Consider the following 19,095-nt stretch of genomic DNA (forward strand, 5'->3'; position numbering starts at 1 on the left):
TGCATTGTCATCATAGATGCTGCTTTTGCAACTGTTTTGCTGTAACTTAACTTTTTATGGGCACTTAACAAAAAGTGCAAGAAAAATGAAAGAATGAAAGATTTTGATTATCTGCCTTTCAACTTGTGTCAGTTGTTATAGTTAAAAAAAAAAAAAAAAAGTTGTGTCTCCTGTAAATCAAAGGCTTGGTTCCCAAACCATGGTTCTTGTGACCATACACAAGAGGGGATCTGCTATGCTATGAGAATTAAGGCAGAAGGTGGGCTTGCCACATGGCATGGAAGGTTTTAGTATATTATTAGTGTGGTGTTGTGGTGCCCTAAAGCAAGCTTATATGCTATTTAGCCTCTTTGAGTATAGGCTTTGCTGTAGACCATGGTCTGCTGCGGTCAGTGACAGAAAAGCTAACCATGAATCTGCAATTTGCAGTGTAGGGGTGAATTGCATTGAGAAGGACCATCTTTGAAGGACACTTTTAGGCACGAATCAAAGGCTGGGGGCCAACATGTTCATACTGCAATGTGGGTGAAGCTGACAATCGCTTGGAGAAGAACTGGGGTTTGGACTATGTTATTGTATAAACCCACTAATGTGCTGTTTTTTAGAGCATTGATTTCAACTTCACAAATATATTGCAAGAAGGGTAGCCTTATAACTCCAGCTGCTTTCTCCAAAACCCTTAACAACAATGGGTTTTGTCTGTTTGTTATTCTTTCACAGTACACCACCATAGATAGCTTCATTGTTTTCTTCTCTTGGATCATTTCCATTTATTGTACTGGAAAAATCTATGCTGGCCAATAATATTACCTAGGGGTCCCAACTTACTATCCATACATACCATATGTTCCCTGTTTCAACAGAGTTATTGCTTATTTACCTCTGGGTAAACAGGTTCAAAACCTGACCCATAATAGTTAGCTTCACATTTTCAGGTGGTAAAGGAAAAATGCAGCTGGGAACTGTAAGTTCACCAAGTTTATATCTAGCCGATTATTTTGTTCTAATTTTAGCCTGTGGTAAGAAAAAAAAATAGACTGGATATTTTGAGTTCACTGTGTTTTTGTTCTTACGAATAACTGGTATATTACTTTGCCAAACGGCACTGTAAATCCATGATGGAAAACGTTATGCAGAACCTCTCATTTCTCTTCAGAATAGATACAGCTTCTTATAGAACAGAACACTTGGTTTAAAACTGATGTAACTCAGCACTCATGCACTTAGACTTATCATGTTTATCAAATAATAAAATATTCTGAGTGTGCAGAAATAGTAACATCGTAATCCTAAAATACAGATAGAGGATCCACAGAAAGAGATTTTTTTTCTTAATATTTGTATATGACATAGTGTGGCTGAAACAACTGTTTTGAACTACGTTATTCTCCATGTGAAATATTTAGATGGAGGTGGACTGGAAAGGATTCAGAGAAACGTCAAAGGCTATGAAAAGGGCTAAGATTTATAATAAAAATGAAGTTTTATAAATAACCTAATTCAACAACGAGTGAAGGGCATAAAAGCAATCTTAAAGTAGTGATAAGAGTAAGTGCCGCAGGGGAAAAAGGATTCTGCACGATTAACACAGTGGAGTATAACCAGGAGGATGGAACAAAATGAAAGAAAAAACTAATTTAAATGAAATATAATTAAACATTTATAATAGTGAGAGCTGTCAGTTCCTAGAACATATTTTCATGTGTAGTAAATAACTTTTCACTTTTAAGAGATCTAAATCCAAGCTGGATAAGACTATAAAAATATTGTAGTAAGCAAGCATAGAATATCTAAACATTACAATTAAAATAGACCCATAACATTCTGGAGTGAATGTATTTAGTTTTTCAATATTTAGTTCCAGGTATTATTTCTGAGAAGTTTATTGGAACAAGAAATAAACTGACCCTTTCAATATGACTCTTTCATTTTCATATATAATTGGAATCGTCTGTAATGTTTGGCTGTTGAACAAAACCTAATATATACCGATTACACTTTCCTTGGAAGGTTTCCAAATCTTTTTCTTCCAAAACCAAAAAATGTGCTATGAAAGAACACGTGACAAATATTTGGTATTTTTCTTGAACACTTGTTTATTCCAGCCATTATTTCCAACTATGTCTTATCAGGAAATATAATAGGACTCAGACAACATGATACAAAGCAAATTGTCCAGGAATATGGACTGGGTTTCACCTCAGCAATTAAGACACTTATATTCAGATGCCTACACCTAGATGTCTACATGTGAACCGTGTGTCCCATCTCCCATTAAAATCTGTGGATATCTGGTCATTACAGTCAGTGGAGTTTAGAGATTGATTCAGCTGACCAAATATATGTATTTTCTGTAGAGTAAGATGAAATACTGCTTAGGCTCCACTATCTTTACTAATTGATTCAGTTTCCTAAATATAAGATCTAGTGCCATTTGAGATTCCCCAGAGTACTGGAGATATCTACATGGAAACGGTGGCCATGACAGAGGACCTACAAGTTTATGGACTGGCAACTGTTGATCAGGTGGGAGGGAGAATCTCAAATGCCCTTGACAGGAAAATATGCCAACTTGATGCCTATATTAAGGCAACTGAATTGAAACCCAGGTCTCCTTTCAGTGTGAGGGGATCTTAGGCACCTAGTTTACATGCAGACATGTAAACTGAGATTTCTGAATTCGCAAGCAGAAGCCCACCAGGAATGGCCCCTTATTTAAAAAAAAAAAAAAAATTGGATTCCAAATGACTCCACAGATTTTGCAGAGATAACACATTCTTCAACATATATTTTTGTTATGTTTGGCAAACAGAGGTTTCGCAGTGTTCAACTTAAGACATGTGAACATCTCATGGTTTCTTAACTGGTCATTGGAAAAGCTATTATAGGGCCAGCAATAACAGGACAATATATTCCTAGAGAAAAAAAGAGACTCCATTAAGACATATTTCAATCACAGTCCTGCACTGTCTTTCATCAAAATTCTAGGCGAATATATCACACGAACTGAAACTGTATGACGTCATATTCCCTGGGTTTCTGGCAGTTACTGGCCCTTTGAAATGTGTAGCCAAATAAAAATACTGTTTAGGGAAGCTGTTGATGTTACTATCACAGAGATTTGAAACACCCGTAATGGAGCAAGGCATCTCTGTGAATAGGGCAAGAGGGACACTCCTTTGCATAGTTAATGGTCTAAGATGGGAGAAAACCATTGGCTATGTGGATATGGACAGCTTTGCAAAGAAACAGGAAAAAAAAACCAACAACAAATCCTAAGGACAGGACTTATCCGTCCTTACTTATGCACTAGAAAATGAAACATCCAAGTTTGAACTTACACCTGATGGAAAAGAAATGAAGCATCTCGAGTGAGAGGATCCATCTCCTTATAGGCAAAGGTGTTTGGGTCAGAAGGATTGATATCAGCATCTCCACTGATTATAAGGTGACCCTAGGGGAACTAGCTTGCATATACTTACCTTGTTTATAGAAATCCACGTTTATGTAAGATTAGTCTTGCCGTATGAGATAGTGGCCAGACATTCACTGAATGGCTCTCTCACAACTCAGCACAAGGTATCGGTAGTCACATGCTTTGTAGGCATCACAATGAAAGTTAGTTTCCAAGAGGTGTGTAAAGAACAACAAAAATGTTTTAAATGTACTTATGTAACATTCTTTGTGTATGTAAAGAATAACTTGGGAGAAAGCCTAGGAGGAGATTATTCAAAAATGAAACGACTATGTAGAGAAGTCTGGCCTCACTGTCTGCTGAAATCTTTGTATCAGCTCGTTAACACTGGAATAAAAGAAGATAAGTATCTTCAATGAAGGGCTCTGAAACTGAAAACGGGTAGTTTATATTTCATGTGGTAGAAAAGGAGTGAGGTAAGAGATCCAAGGCAAAAGATGACATACACATAGCTCCCAGGTAAAGAAAGGTGGAGGAAAATTTTGGTTGCGCAGTAGTGAGGTAAGGTTGCGTGTGTCAAGTTCTGAGACAAAAAGAGGATGAGAAGAACCCAAATGAGACCTGCACTTCTGTGATGGACAGAAAAAGTCACTTCCAATAACAGATTTACTGGGATAAGGTGGGATGGCTAATGCCATGACAGTCTCTCCCAACAATCTGGAAATTTATATATTCCTCATGACACCCTGCAGCTTTTATCTAGTTCCTCAAAGAGAGCTGAAGAGAAGAAACCACACTGAGCAGGCTGAGATTTCACAGTGGCCACCTGCATAGGGATGGCAGCTGCATCTGTTCTGGAAAATGAGGCCATACAGAGTTAAGATGTAGAGGGGGAAACATTAGGTAAGTGGTGATATGAGTCATCATTATACACCTTTAATTATGTTTCCAACCCTGGAAAGAGATTGTGGCAGTCCTGTATGTATGCGGCAAACCTGTGGAGGCCAGGTAGGATGATGTAGTTCATTTAAAATGGTACTAAATGCCTGTGTTTAGTGAACTGAACTGCATTTTAGATAATCCTGTGTTAAATATCTAAAGTGGGATTTTGAGTACTGTGATTTATTCTATCTGGCCTTCAGCAACCTCTCCAAAAGGGTGCATAAATCTTTTTTCATATCTGCCAGCCCCACGCAGATCTCTTGAACAGCCTACAGTGTTTTGTCTGTACCTAGCTGTATCCCACAGCTGTACTGCATAGGCGCCATATATTCTAAGACGTATACAATTGTAATAAAGCATGATGTAGACCAGAGGGGTGTCAAACCAGAAACAAAGACAGTTTTGGAAATCTTTTGTTTTCCTCCTTTTCGCATCTGTAAACTGGATATACAAGTGCTCTTGGGTAAGACTTCCCTGTCTGCTATTGATGGGAAACATATGTGCAGAAAATACAGTGGAGAAACAATTTGAGAACATGTTATCCTAGGAGAAACATTGTTTATGCTCTTCCTGCCAAAGATATTGAGACCTTAGGTAATTGGCTGTGTATGTGCTCTTTGGGCAATTCAGACCGAACTGTACCCACCACTGTGTTGGCAAAAGCTCATGTAACCATAAAAGAGATTTATCATTTAGGACTCAGCGTTATATGTAATTTTCCCCTTCTTTCATAGATTTTAAGGTTAGAGCAAGACACTGTAAGCATTTATTTTGGGAAAAGCCAATGCAAATGAGTAATTAGAGCATCATCAGTTTCAGCTGGGCCACAACAACATCGTCACACCCCATGCCCCTACATCCCAAGTTCTTAACTTGCCCTGACTCGTTCTTACCGTAAATGAAACCTGTAACACTGGATTTGGTGGAGAGTTTTGCAGTGTTGCTGAGCATACAGAAAAGCGGGAGTGTGAGCTTTGAACCATGGCTGTTTCTCACCCAGCCTTCAAACTGCATGAACAAGGCACGGTGAGCCAGAGAAGTCACTGCACAGGCTGCGTGCTCTGCAAGTCTAGCTTAGCATAAGTCTAACTAGAGCTTTTGTCCCAAAGATTCCTACAAAAAATCCTTCAAACTTCTATGCGAGCCAAAGTGTGTCCTTTCAAGCTGATAATCCTAAAGGAACCAAAAAATCCTGATGTCGATGAACTGCTGACCACCTTGCAAAGAGTGTGAAGGGATGAGGAGGAATCTCCTGGATTTTCCCAATACTGCTGCAGACATAAGGGGAGACCATGGAACATTCCAAGATTAGGAACTGGAAACTTGGAAAAACTGAAGCATACCTTCAAAATCAGAAGCAATAAACAAACCATCTGAAGAGAACAGTCTGCAAGAACCTGCCACAGAGGTATTCAGATAAAAAGGAAAGGAGTGAGAATTGTTTTACTTAAACTCAGCAGTCATCAGACAGATCTAAAAGGCCTCCAAAATTGGTTAAGAAAGACAGACTATGCTTACAGCAAAATGTGTGTATAAAAAAAATGGCAAGACTGGATAGAACATTCTTCCATGAGGCAACAGTAGGACAGTTACCTATTCCCCTGATTGGAAAAAAGAAGGACCCTACATCAAAAATAAAAGATCATATGGTCAGCAGATGAGACCCTTTTGGAAGTGATTTGCCATGTCAAAAATAACTTTGTTACCCAATTCCCCAGATATCCTTCAAGTCCTCAGGTCTTCAGGAAAGCACCTAAGAGAGAAAAAGATAATCTTTTTCTAATGCTATTTAATGTTTAGCAATCACCTCATGAGTATATAATATCTCTGTTAGTTCAGTTTGCTGATATCGTAACAAAGGCAGAGTGGTAAATAATCAGTAGAACAGGAGAACAGAAAATGTCTAAATATTCATAGTCCAATCCAATTGGTTTTAAAAAAGTGAAATTCAGGATAATAAGTCTGGGAGATGAGACTGCAGGTTGTGTATGTGGGATGGAGGAAGGGGGGACCCTTGTCTGGCAAGTGGCAAATGGAAGGAGGACCTGAATGCTGATAACTGTCTCAGCATGAACTGTTACAGAAAAAAGACGGTTGTAACTTCTGGATGTACAAGGAGGACATTCAGGAGAAGCCTGGAAGTGACCTTGCCTCTGTAAACTGCACCATGAAAAACATTGGTAAAATAATGTTTCCAGCTCTGGCATACGCATTTAAGAAAAGAAATCTAAACACTGGAGACCGTTCAAAGCAGAGCTGCAAATAAAATACAAGGCAGGAGAACAGATTTTCAGTGTGAAACTTAACTTCTTCAGCTTATTGCAAAAAAGGCATAGGCATAATTCCATGTGATGAAAAATTGCCTCGTTCACAGCCTTACACTGCTCCAGTGGTTCTACCTTGAACTATAATCCCCATGTCCCTGAGAGGCTGCAGAAATCTTGTAGTAGGCTTCATATGTAGCTCTTTGACAGATGAAAACTCAAAGTGAAAACAAGCACTAGCATGTCTGCACCTTTACATATTTGAGTTCAGCTATGTTTTTGGATAGGATGAGGCACCAAAACTTTGCATCCAAATCTTACATCTTATTACACGTTCAGGCTGTCCAGATGACAAGCAATACTCTAGATTTAACAGTCTACTATTTTTCCTTCTTTCCATCTCCATAATGTAAAAATAACAAGTCTTTCTGATTGTTTTTTAAGAGTAGAACAGAACAAATGTAAACAACAAAATGCAAGCTGTCAAGACTTTGGAAAAATTAGCATCTACAGCATTGTTAAAGACTATGCATTTAACTTGAGTGAAATTGTGCAATTTGCGTATTTACTGCCCATCTCAGTCCCGTTCCAGGCTTCTCACAGTGGGGCAGGGAGAGAGGAAGAAACAAGGAAGGTATAACAATTTTTTTAAACGGCTTGACTCACAGTCTGTACAAATCCCAGTCCCTGTCGTGGGATTTTAGTCAGGAAGGGGGAACTGCTATTTTCAAACATTTCAAATCATTGTTCATATGAGCAAAAATGATTATAACAATTCAGTGAGATTTACATAGATACAGAATGATTGAGAACCAAGACGTGGTTGATCTTTATATCTATATTGCACTAAGAGGACTCTAGTTTGGAAGACAGGCTTGGTATTTCAGAATGCCAGAGCTCAAGCACTGGGCTCATGCTTTAAGCAATGCAGGAACTTTTCCATGCAGATGCAAAAGGTGTTAAGAGACTCTTGATTTTGAGAGCAGCTGCGTAGCTAGACTTGCTGAAGTTCAGCTAGTGTTTGTGTCTCAGACAGTCTGTGCAACAACACTGCCTGCCAAAACTCTGCCTTCACATGCAAGAAACAAAGTCCAGCTGTTCCTTTTTTATTTGTTTCCCTTCAGGTCCCCTCTCTCAGACAGCCTGCCATTTTTCCTTCCACCACTTTCTACCCTAGCATAATTATAACATGCAGCTCACACAGCTAAGCCAAGCTTTGCAGTGGTCATTTGCTTGATTATTAGCTTCCTCTCTCTAGCTCTTCACTTGTCTGGATCTGCAGTGGTGGATAACCAAAGACAACAGGATTACACCCTGATCCAGATCAGTGAATACTTTGCTAATAGAAATGTCACTGCTCTGAAGCAGCAGCAACTGTCCCTGTGCTTTGGAGAAGTCCAGCTGTGTGTAGAAACATGGAGGTGTCTGACTCCAGATCAATGAATCTGAGAAGCCCTCATAGATACTGTCTTTATTCATACAGTTGACCCATTTGTTCAAGGTATGTGGTTAATTAAAGCAGCCAAATTCAATTATTTGTGTCTCACTCTCTGTCTTCCTTCCACTGATGATTCAGCCATTATGAGAAAGTGCATTAAGTACTGGGGCAGACTAGTCCCGAGTCATTACACGCATTTCCATCTCTGATGGCTCCTTCTTTCCAAGCTTGAAGCAGATAGCAGTGAAGAGGGACTAAATATTTGCTTCAGAAATGTCTTGGGAGCAGATAGTCATCCCCCAAGTAGTTCTGCTGGGTGCTACCAGACTAGGAGGCTCCCCGCTTTTCTCAGGCCCTCAGAAGGGAGTCAGTAGGAGATTCCCACCAATCCTGCTGCCTAGCCATGGAAAAAGGGGATGTGCAGCCCCTACCTGCTAAGAAAGTGAGTGCCCATTCTATTCCTTGTGAGTCTGATCCAATTCTCCCACAAGTCAATGAATCATTCCTCTTCTACATCCATGGGAGATGCCTGTTGACACAGTCTTCTTCCTTTTCTATTTGTGCCATGGCCAATGGATATCCTTTCCCACATTGTGGCAGTAATCTTGTGGGTGTGAGACTTGCTGTGTGAGGGAGAAGACTGCTGTTTGAATGTTAATTTTAGAGAAGACAGGTGCTGAGTCCTGTACTATTATCCCTGTGTTTCTTCCTCATTTAGAAAATCTTACCCGTTAATATGGTCCTCCTCCCCATTTTGGTGCCTTGACTGAAGACAGCCAAAGCTTCCTATCACATAACCCATGTCTCAAAGTGAGAATCAAAGATGTCAGAGTGAAGAAGGTTGAATCTCAAGACAGGTATTGACATTTTAAATTAATATACATAGTCCTGACTTGATTTTACTTAGGTTTTCACCCTACAAGCCTTGTTTCTCTGAATCTTTTTTTTTCTTTAAAGCAATTTCATGGCATGTGCCAGTGTTTTTGTTATTCTTTTTAGTTCACTTCCTGGGAATTTAGCAGATCAGTGCAATACTTGCATGGTTATATACTGCAATTGTCTAAACAGTAATGAACACATTAAAAATGTAGTGTTTGCACCACTGGCAGGTATTCTGATAGTCCCACTGGAAGCAGAAAGCTTGGAAAACTGCATTATGTAAAACCACATGCACACTTTCAAAGTAGAATACAAATCCTTAGTCTGGAAGTACTGAGAACTCTGCACCCTATGGTGGGGGCTATAATTATCTCTGCCTTCATTGAATGGAGGGAATGAATGTGACAATACACAAATTAAGGGTGCAGCCCAGCTCTCCTTATGCCACGTTAGCTGGAGTGGGTTCCTCTTCAGCCATCTTTTACCATCCATTAAAGGCAAGTTTCTACCCAGGTAGCTGAGACGTGACAAAACACGCTGTGCACATTTGTAATCTATTTCTGTCAAAACCAGCTGGTTTATTTTAAGTCGCTCCAATACGAGCACGTTTGACTCTCCACTGAACACGGACCCTGACCACAGCTTACCTGTGGGACAGGGAGTGTGCAGTGCAGGGAAGGCACTGGACACAGGAATAGGTATGTCTTAAACCTCTATAGCAAGCTCTAGAAAAGCTCATTTTCTTCCAGAACCGCTGTTTTATGTCCTGATGCAGTGTGAAAGTCTGCAGTGTCAAAGAATGAGGTTCTAATGTGCCCTTACAGAGGAGAAATTTGTGTGCAATAAACACTTAAATCCTATTTCCTTACAACAGCACAGAGGGACGGAAAAATAGCAGGGAATATGATAGGGACCATTCTTTACTGGTGAGATGAGAACAGAATTACACAACTGCAAAACAGATGCATGACTTACTTTGGGAAAGGCCAAAACTTTAAATGCTTCCTAGAGCTCAGCTTTGTTTCTCTGAAAGAAAGCTGGGACCTAATATCATTTATAGACTTTTCTTCAGTTGTGCATCTCAGACTATTTCTGCAGCAACTGAGCTCATCTTCTTCTTTTGGCAAACTTAGATAGATAGACCCCCTGGTTCTGCACACTGATGTTTTTCTGTAAGGAAGGAAAATTGTGGTCCCCATAAATATTCATATTATGGGTGTGAATTTATATAGAATTATCACTATATAATAATGAAAAATGAATAAGGAATAAGGAATCTTTCTCCAAATCTGTTTTTATTTAATTTTATTTTACATCCAGATGGGATCCCAAGATGCAATGATGGTAGGTTGTTTGCAATGATCATTATCACGTAGTGAGGGAGCTGAAGATGGAGAAGGTTACTCACAATATTTATTTCACTTTTAATTAATTGGCTCCCATGCTGATGGCTTCTCTGGTGTCATGTTCTCATTTAGAGATATAACAAGGTATACTAAAGGCTAACTTTTGCTCTTGGCATCTGATGCTGGCTTCTAATGAACAGGATTTTGAAATTTGGAAAGAAAGATAGAGAGAATCTATTTGATATAAATGAGGAATAAAGAAGAGAACAAAATGTGACAGGGAAAAGGAGATGTGGTCAACCAATGAAATGGCCACATTGCAACTCACATTACAAAGTGCTGGGTGATCCCAAGGAAGACAAAGTCATAAGGAGTGCTCAGCAAAAGGCTGGATTGTGTTTACAGTGACTTAGGGTATCCACAAAGGCATAGGGATGATACTATACACTGTTCCTTCAAAGGTGCACAGATGCCCGTGATTATGCTTCTCACCTACTCAGAAATGGGCAGGCAGGCAGTACCTCTGAAAAAAAGAGAGACAAGACAGTGGATAGAACGAGAGCTGGATCATCAAAGGGGCTTTAGGACACTCTGTTGGTGAGCACAGAGGATGAGTAGCACATGCTGTGCTGTTTGGCTGTGCCAAAGACACTCCCTTCTCTGCTCACTTGAGAAAAAGGAAAAACTTGACCTAAGACTTGGGACATCGCAAGGCTTAGATTCAGTTTCTCATTTGGTCTGTGATACACACTAAGACATAGAAAGCGGGATTCTTTTCACCTAACTTAAGCCATTTAGAAGTTAAACATCAAGTTTAAGCTAATCACCTGGGGGCCCTCTATAGTCGGTGGAGGAAGGCAGGCACTTTCAGAAAGTGATTCATCTCACCCTAATATATGATAGAGAGAAGGTGGGTCTTCTTCACAGTGGAGGTCATTGCATCTCCCTTAAAGTTACCTCCTAAAAAGTAACAGTCAGAGTCTTCAGTCTTTTCACATGTAGATCACAAGGAATTTGCAAGGTGCCAGATATGTAACAAATAGCTGTGCCCTCTTCTGCTGTGGCTGTGAAGGCCAAAATGGTGCAGCATGAACCAGTGTGAGACTCAGCATGGAAAGGGACAAATCCTAGGTCAAGGACTTGCAGACATTTTGCCTACATGTGCCTGTATACTTGGGCCTCACAGGTCTTCCATTTCTAAACTAACTGTAGAACGAGGTTGCCCAGGTTATGTGGATTTACTGGTATGTGTGCTGCTGATCACATGTTAAATATAGTGTTTCCCAGTGAAATACAACCACCAGGAAACTGATTCAGTTTGTAATAGTTCCTGTCTGCAAGAATCCATAATCTGCTCCCATTTGCAACTTATGCTTTTGTTACACCCAGAATAGACAATGTTGGCTAGTCTTCCTACTACTTCCCTAGTGCCACCCTGCTCTGTTCTTTTTTTCAGGAAAAATATGATCGGTCTTGCTAATAATTTGAGTCACAAAAGTGCATAGCATCTTTGCAAGGTTCCATTTATACTCAGTGAAGATCTGATCAACATAGTCAATGCTGTCTCTGGTGTCATGGATCCAAAGTAGATGTATGAAACAGGGTCACTGAGCCAAGTGCCTCTTTTTCTCCTTTGGCTGTAAGGCTGTAACAAGTGTGTCGAACAAAGATAGCTCTCTAATGTCAGATGAGGTGAATCCTACTATTGCTGAGGATTTTCTTCTGTTTTAAGGCAACCGGGCTTGTGCATAGGGGACTAGCAATAAATGTGATCTCTCTTGACCTTATTCAAACCAAAAATAATAACTTACATGCTGTTCCCATAAGCAAACTAGGACAATACCGCCTAGGATTATAAAACTATAGTAATTTAAGTGGACAAATGTTGGAAAACTGCACTTGAGGAATAGTTAGCAATGGTTCACTATCAAAATTGAGGATGCTGCTGAGGCAGTGGCTCTGCTAGGTTCTGTTCTGGTGTGTTATTTTGCAATTTTTTATGTCTTCAAGAATGGAGTAGTATACAGATCTTAAATTTGCAAACATTATTGAGTTAGAAGGGGTGGCAGTACTCTCATAGTGCATGATTAGAATTTAAGGTGAACCTTATGAATTGTAAAACTGGTCTGAAGTGGAAAGAGTGTTATTCTATAGAGAAAATACACAATATTATAATCATGTAAACACCAGATTGGGAAAAAGTGTGCATACCAAAGTCAAGAAAAAACACAATCAATGAGGAAAAATTGTAAGAAATTGAGTTGTTTAGTCTTGAAAGAAGAAGACAATAATCTAAAAAAAACTCAAACATTTTTGAGAGGAAGGGAATAAATTATTTTCCAGCCTGAATGTGGATGGGGTTATATTGCCGCAAAGTTGATTTAGGAAGTCTGGATGTTTGGAAACCTTTCTAATGGTGAGCACTGGACTGGGTCCTCTAGAGGGGTACAGGAATCACCATACTTGAGGGTATTTAAGACAGCCTAGACAAACTGCTGCCAGGAGGAGCGTAAGTCTAATTTGCAATGGAGGAAAGACTCAATAACATTCCAAGATCCCCCATTTACTGATATTCTGATGTAACAGTCTATCATGTATACGAGCTCTTTGCCTATAAATACTTTGTTTTATTGCTTCATTTCTGCATCCTGTGTTAATCTGGTGAGTTACTTTGCTGCTGCAACATGATCTCATAGATTTAATATATCCAGCTGACAAATCAGACTGTTGTCGTGTGATAACCCTGCCTGGGTTTGTGACAAGGCTTTTTCCTGCTTTGGAATTAGGTCGCAATTTTCACCTCAAGGTCTCCCTTTTATTTTTTTATCAGCTCAACATTCAGCGCCCTATAACACTTGGCAGTTAAAAGAGATTTGCTATTATAAAGAAGTCTCTGATGTTGAATCAGCACCTCGGACTGTGCCAAAGACTAGCTGGAAGCCTGAGCGATAGAGACATGGTGAAGCAGAGCATAGAGCAATGATGAAATCTGGGTAGCAAAACTTATGAGAATCCATGTACAAAACCCTTCCCCAAACAAACAACCAAGTGACAAAACAACCAGTATTTCTCCAGTGGAGCCCTGTGAGTTGTGGGAGTAGAAGACTGACCCTGATTTTTTTCTGCACATTAAAAAGCAAACTGTGATCCATAATGAAAACTTTCCTATAGCAAATAACAATGGTTTATTCATCTCCTGTGTTTGCAATGAACTACCAAGGCTTTCATTAGCACAGTCACTGATGTGTCATGCTCAGTATTCCTGGCAGACTTGTCATTTTATGTAACACAATGTGCAGGGGGAAAAAAAAAGAAAAGAAAAAAATTGGTCAACCTCCCCGTGATGCACTGGGCACAGGAAACCCAAAAGGACAATTGTTGCTAAATATGTTTGCTTAGGGAAAAAAAAAAAAAAAGAATTTAACCCTCAGTGTGGTGGCATTTTCTAGGATTGCCAGAGAAACTAACCTTTTCACAAGACGCCTTGTGGGCACTTTGTGACTCATAACGTCACCTCCTTGGAAGAGACGATGCCGTGAACCTGGGGATACAAGACAGTCGGCCCCTTACCAGTTTAAAAGACAAAGCTTGTTCCTGGTGCAGGCTGTTTTAGAAGTTGCCTGGGAAATTGCCTTTTGCGTACCAGTTGGAAGACAATCATCTTTATTATTTCATGTCAGAGAAGTGTTAAATAAAAATTGTGGCAGGACCTACATTGACATGATTGGTACAGCTCTTGTGGCCATAGAATTAGGGTTCCTAGAGAAAGGTAAGTGTTTATTCTGGAGCGAGGCAGCCAGGGCACCCTAAATAGCTGTGGGAATGGTGTCAGTGGATTGTGGATGTCTAAAATGAAGCTGTGCAATTACAGCCATCCTGTAAATGTCTACACTATGCATTCATTAAAAGGGGAGCCAAAGGACACCAGCTTAGTTGGAGACATTTTCTTGATAGATTCATACAATTAGGTGAGATAAATGCCATCTCTGTGGCTTTGTTGCACTTGCCATGAAAAAGCCTTCTATACTAACATATTCATCATTCTATTATATATTTTGTCAGGATGTACAGTAGAGTCTTTTACTCTCAGAGGAGAAAATAACTGGAAATGAAATTTGAAGCAAAGTCTCCAAGGACATTCCTGAATGATTTTCTCTTCAGACACCTTAGATACCTTCTTCAAGAGGAAATAATTTTCTAATCATCATCTGATTTGTCTGGGCCAAATTGGTCATTGATATAAATAGGTGTCCCTCTGCTGATATTGAATTTCATTCATTTATTATACAGTCACAGATCTTGTTGCTTCATATGATCTGTGCTAAACTTGTCTCTCCCCCCCCCCCTTTTTTTTAACTATCTTGTGGTGTGGAGGAAACAAAAAAAAAAAGGATGAGTGGTAACAGCTATTGTATTAAGGTGCTGTATTAAGGAGGCTTACAAATCCATATGTAGTGACAATTAAAAAAAAAAAAAAGAAAGAAAATCCATCCAAATAAAATTAGAATAAACAGGTTACAGCAGTGGAATGTACATGTTTTTACCCTAAGAACAGGTAAAAACTTGGTGGGTCTGTAGAACTTACTTTGATATTACTGAATCATGAAATACCCAAATGAAAATTAATCATATGGACTTTATGCCTTTGAATCTTGGTCACTACAGGGTGACAAGCCATCTCCCGTACCAGTACACTGGGTGATTCACAGAGCTGATAAATAACTTTTGATCCTCTCAGCTGAGGTTTTGAGAGTTAAGCCCAGCCTCACAAAGGGATTTACGTGTCCAGCGCTAAGAGGATATTAAAGGCTGTGAGTTTAGCACACAGGGAAAAGAGTCAGCTGAGCAGCTAAGAAAGAGATTCCCAGCAGTCGGTGTGTTGAGCAAGGGGATGCTTAGACCGGCTGATAGGAAATACTAGAGAGAGGAATGTGTCTGAAACCTTCCTTCTTTCCTGGATTTAGGAGCATAAATCAAGGAGTCAGTGTAAAACCACCTCCAGTTCTTGGACACCTAAGTCATGCTGTAATGTACCAGTTGTCAGGTGTCTCTCTTGCAGAGAGATTCCCAAAGGTCTCTACATTGATTCATTCGCTGCCTTTGTACTTTTTTACGATAACAATCAGGAGAAGGTCTCCTTCTAACCAGAAAGTGAACTGAGTCAGATCAAGAAGTAGCTCCTGACTGAAGTAATATTGGTATAAATCTGTTTAAGTCAGCAGCATTATTCTAGACAAACACTCATATAATTTAAAACAGAATCTGGGTCTAAGTGTCAAAGCATCGTTTCAATGAATGTAAGGAAATACATGTTTCCATTAGACCCAGTGGAAACCATGGAAATCTTGCCACCAAAGGGAAATTTGCCATTAAGATCTAGACCATGATTTCTTATGGAAAATCCAGCTTCTGAATTGCAACTTTCTTTATGGACGGCACTGAACAGAATACATGTGAAAATGTTTTCATTTCAGCTAACAGTGCTGGAGTCCTTTCTGTTTTTGTGAAATGTTGGGCTGTGAAAACATGGACCTACAATTCTTCATGGTGGTGAGAAAGCCAGTGATGTTTCAAAGGGGTGAAAGTCTATAGGCAGAAAGCAGAAAATGTTGGTGTCTCCAGAACGGCAAGTTATATATTCCTAGCAATTGCCATTTGTCTGCTAAAACATTTGGCTAGAAGAGTTGAAGGATGACTGCAATTCTTCTCAAGAAAAGAAAAATTTTAGCTTGCTAAAGTTCCCCTGGTTCTTCTGGTCATTTGGGCTCTGGACTGATGCGCATTCCCTTTGCCCTTCGACTTCATTCCTTCACCTAAGTGGAAAATTTCCAGAGAAATCATGTTAGCGAAGACCAAACTTGCAGGCACATTTGTTTCTTGTTCAAATAGTAGAGAAACTCAAAGCAATTTGACATGTGGGAGCACAAAACAAAGCCTACCACTTAACCAATGAGTACATTTGTTTTCTGACTGAATTGTTAAGTGAGGATTGTTCTACAACCCTTCAGAATGTGATTTGTTTTAGACGAAAAATGAGTCCACCCTGGGATCTTGGCAATTAAATATCCAATTCTGTGAGCTTGATTCTTCACTCAGCTGTCTCTAGTGCAAATAAATAATGTTAAGAGTGTATACTGATTTAAATCATCTGTGAAGAATAACTCCTCAGCTCAAAAGCTACTTTCTCCGTCTAGTTCCCATCAGATACGTGCCTGCCCTTCACTGCCTGTCCTAAACACTTATGTAAGGTTGGCAGTCATCTCTCTATTTCTAGCTACATAATTCCAAAAAACCCCAAACTCCATCTCCAAGTACGATTTGGTAATAAGCCATGAACCATGCATAGAAAACCTGTCTGCACAAACCCAGCTCATCCATTGCACAAGGCGCAGGATTTTGCCCTTTTTTTTGGTTCACAGCAGTTTGTGGGGACTGGGTATATGGTAGAGAACTTGGCCAAGTGCTGGGGTGTTTGTCATTAGTCTGAGTAAGAACGGGGTGGAGCTCATTTGGGGGAAAAGGACCATACTGAACTGGGTATGAATTATATCTGCGTTGTGGAGGAGATTTCTGAATGGGTATTTCCCTGGGACTAGCCATGGTACCATAGGGCTGGGATCATCACAAGGGGGTTAAATCTCCTGCGGAGGGTGTTGCTGCTCTTCTCACGCCTTGTCTTTCTCATTTGAGGGATTCCTTCTCGCCTTATCAGTACCGGTACAGAGGTTGTTAGGTAGTCCAAATTCTAATTGTAGGAAGAGGTGAGTAAAGGAGGAATTTCCTGCAGACACAGCAGAATGGCAAGGCAGCTCCATCCCACAGATGCCAATTTGGGACACCTGGAAAGTACTTGCTCTTGTAAACTATTCATAGAGCTCTTCTTTCCCTCACTCAGTTCCCTGCGGTATGAGATACATGCCTTGTGTCTTGGGCATCCGGTTGGTAGGACCGGAGAAGCTGGTCACTTATCTCTTCAAGTTTCAGAGAAAGAGTTTGCAGTAAATAAAAAATTCCACTGAACAAAATACTTAATTTTAGTACTTAGTTAATTATCTGTGATTGTACCTTAAGTTAAATTGCACACACTGTCTCAGGCAGAATTTGATTTCTGATTTGTCTACCGTGTGGTTCCTCATTGCAGCACCATTGCAATTAGAAGGGTAAAAAGCAATTAATATGTCCCTATTTCTTTGATTTTTCCTATTTTTTCCTCCACTGGTACAGTTCTGTTGTGTAAGTGTATTGTAAAACACAAGGAAATAAAATTGGTTATTTTGGAAAATCAAGAACACCTGAGGACTAGAGAGCATAAGAACTTGGGCACGACAGGCTGCAGACATCTGGATTTTTATTTAAGCAGTCTTCAGCTTTGCAGCTGAATCAGTTTCTGAAAGCTCAATATATTTTAAACACTCTTCTTGACTGTCTAATGCTATCCAGGTGTGTGTTTGACTTTATCTTCATAGTGACACACTTCCCCAGTGAAAAAGCCTTGAATCAATTTAACTACAATTTAGAAGTTGACAGAGGTGCATTAAAGCAAGAAGAAGAAGAAAAAAGAGGAGGCAGAGAAGTAAGCCGATTTTAAATAGTCATCTTTCTTTCAAGGCTTTGCCCAGGGAGTTTGTTTCTGACTCTACATCAGATCTGGTGTATTCTGAAGTCGGAACAGGCCCCCTGACTTAGAGGTTAAGGTACTGCCAGCTGCGAAAGCGTGCAGAGATCTGATAGCACAGGGGTTAATCTAAGGCATGTATACAAGCCCTGCCGCGATAAAATCAGAAGTGGTTAGACCTTTTGCTCTTCAAGACGTTCTGGCACTACTGGGAGATTCATTTTGTCTGCAAAATCAAGCATGTAATTTCCCTTCTCCCTCGCTCTCCCTCTCTGTCTCTGTCCCCGGCCAGTGCCGCGTATCGGCGGTGGCAGCAGCCAGTCTCCCTGGTGACAGCCAGGACGGCCGACCTTCAGGAGAGGAGCCCTGGGTGTCTGCATGGCATGCTTTCACTGCGGGATGTGGGTTAGGAAGCCCCCGAATTGACTTTTTTCCTGCCAGGCAGAAAGCAAAGCGGGAGAGCAAGACACCTTTGCTAGGAAAAAAAAAAATATATATATAAAAAAAAGGTGAAGAAATGAAATAAATACCCATTTCCTATGTCCCTCAGTGTTACCTCCCCCACTCCATTTAAAATAAACGTCTCAAGGGCAGAGTAAAAAGGGTGCAGAGAATGTGTGCTTTAACCAAGGGCTAGTGCAAGCACGGTGTGTGTTCAGAGAGAGCAGGCGGGCACGGAGACGGGGGGCTAAGCCAGGCTTGCGCTGCTGCAAACCAGAACGCCTCCGCTAGCTGCAGAGGGCAGCTCCTTTGGGTCCAGACTGCACGCCTGTGAAGCTCCCGGCTCACCTGCAGTGGCGTTATTTCAGATTTACACGGCGGTCCCAGAAATTAGAATTAGTCCCAACCATTAGTCAGTTAAGACCAATTTGTGTGAGTCTGTGTAAATATATGCATTTGTTATCTGCCAGGCTTGGCATCAGGAATGAGTCCAAGTCTGCAGAGAGCCAGCAGAGGGGACATTTCTACCTGTTTTCAAATGAAACAGAGAGATTTAAGTCCCTAGAGTGCAGGTTTAGCTGTTGGTTTTATTTACTGCTTTCAGATGTCACTGGCTGCCGGTGAAGCTGAGCATGAATAGCTTACCAGCCTGCACAGATAACTTTTCTTTTTGTTTTAGTCCAGCGTGGGAGAGAAATCCTGTAAAAGCTTTCAGTCCGGTCTATGTGCTGAGTGGCTATATAGAAGTTAAACAA

Source organism: Apteryx mantelli, chromosome 2 (genome assembly GCF_036417845.1).
Source record: "Apteryx mantelli isolate bAptMan1 chromosome 2, bAptMan1.hap1, whole genome shotgun sequence".
In the NCBI taxonomy this organism is placed as follows: Eukaryota; Metazoa; Chordata; class Aves; order Apterygiformes; family Apterygidae; genus Apteryx; species Apteryx mantelli.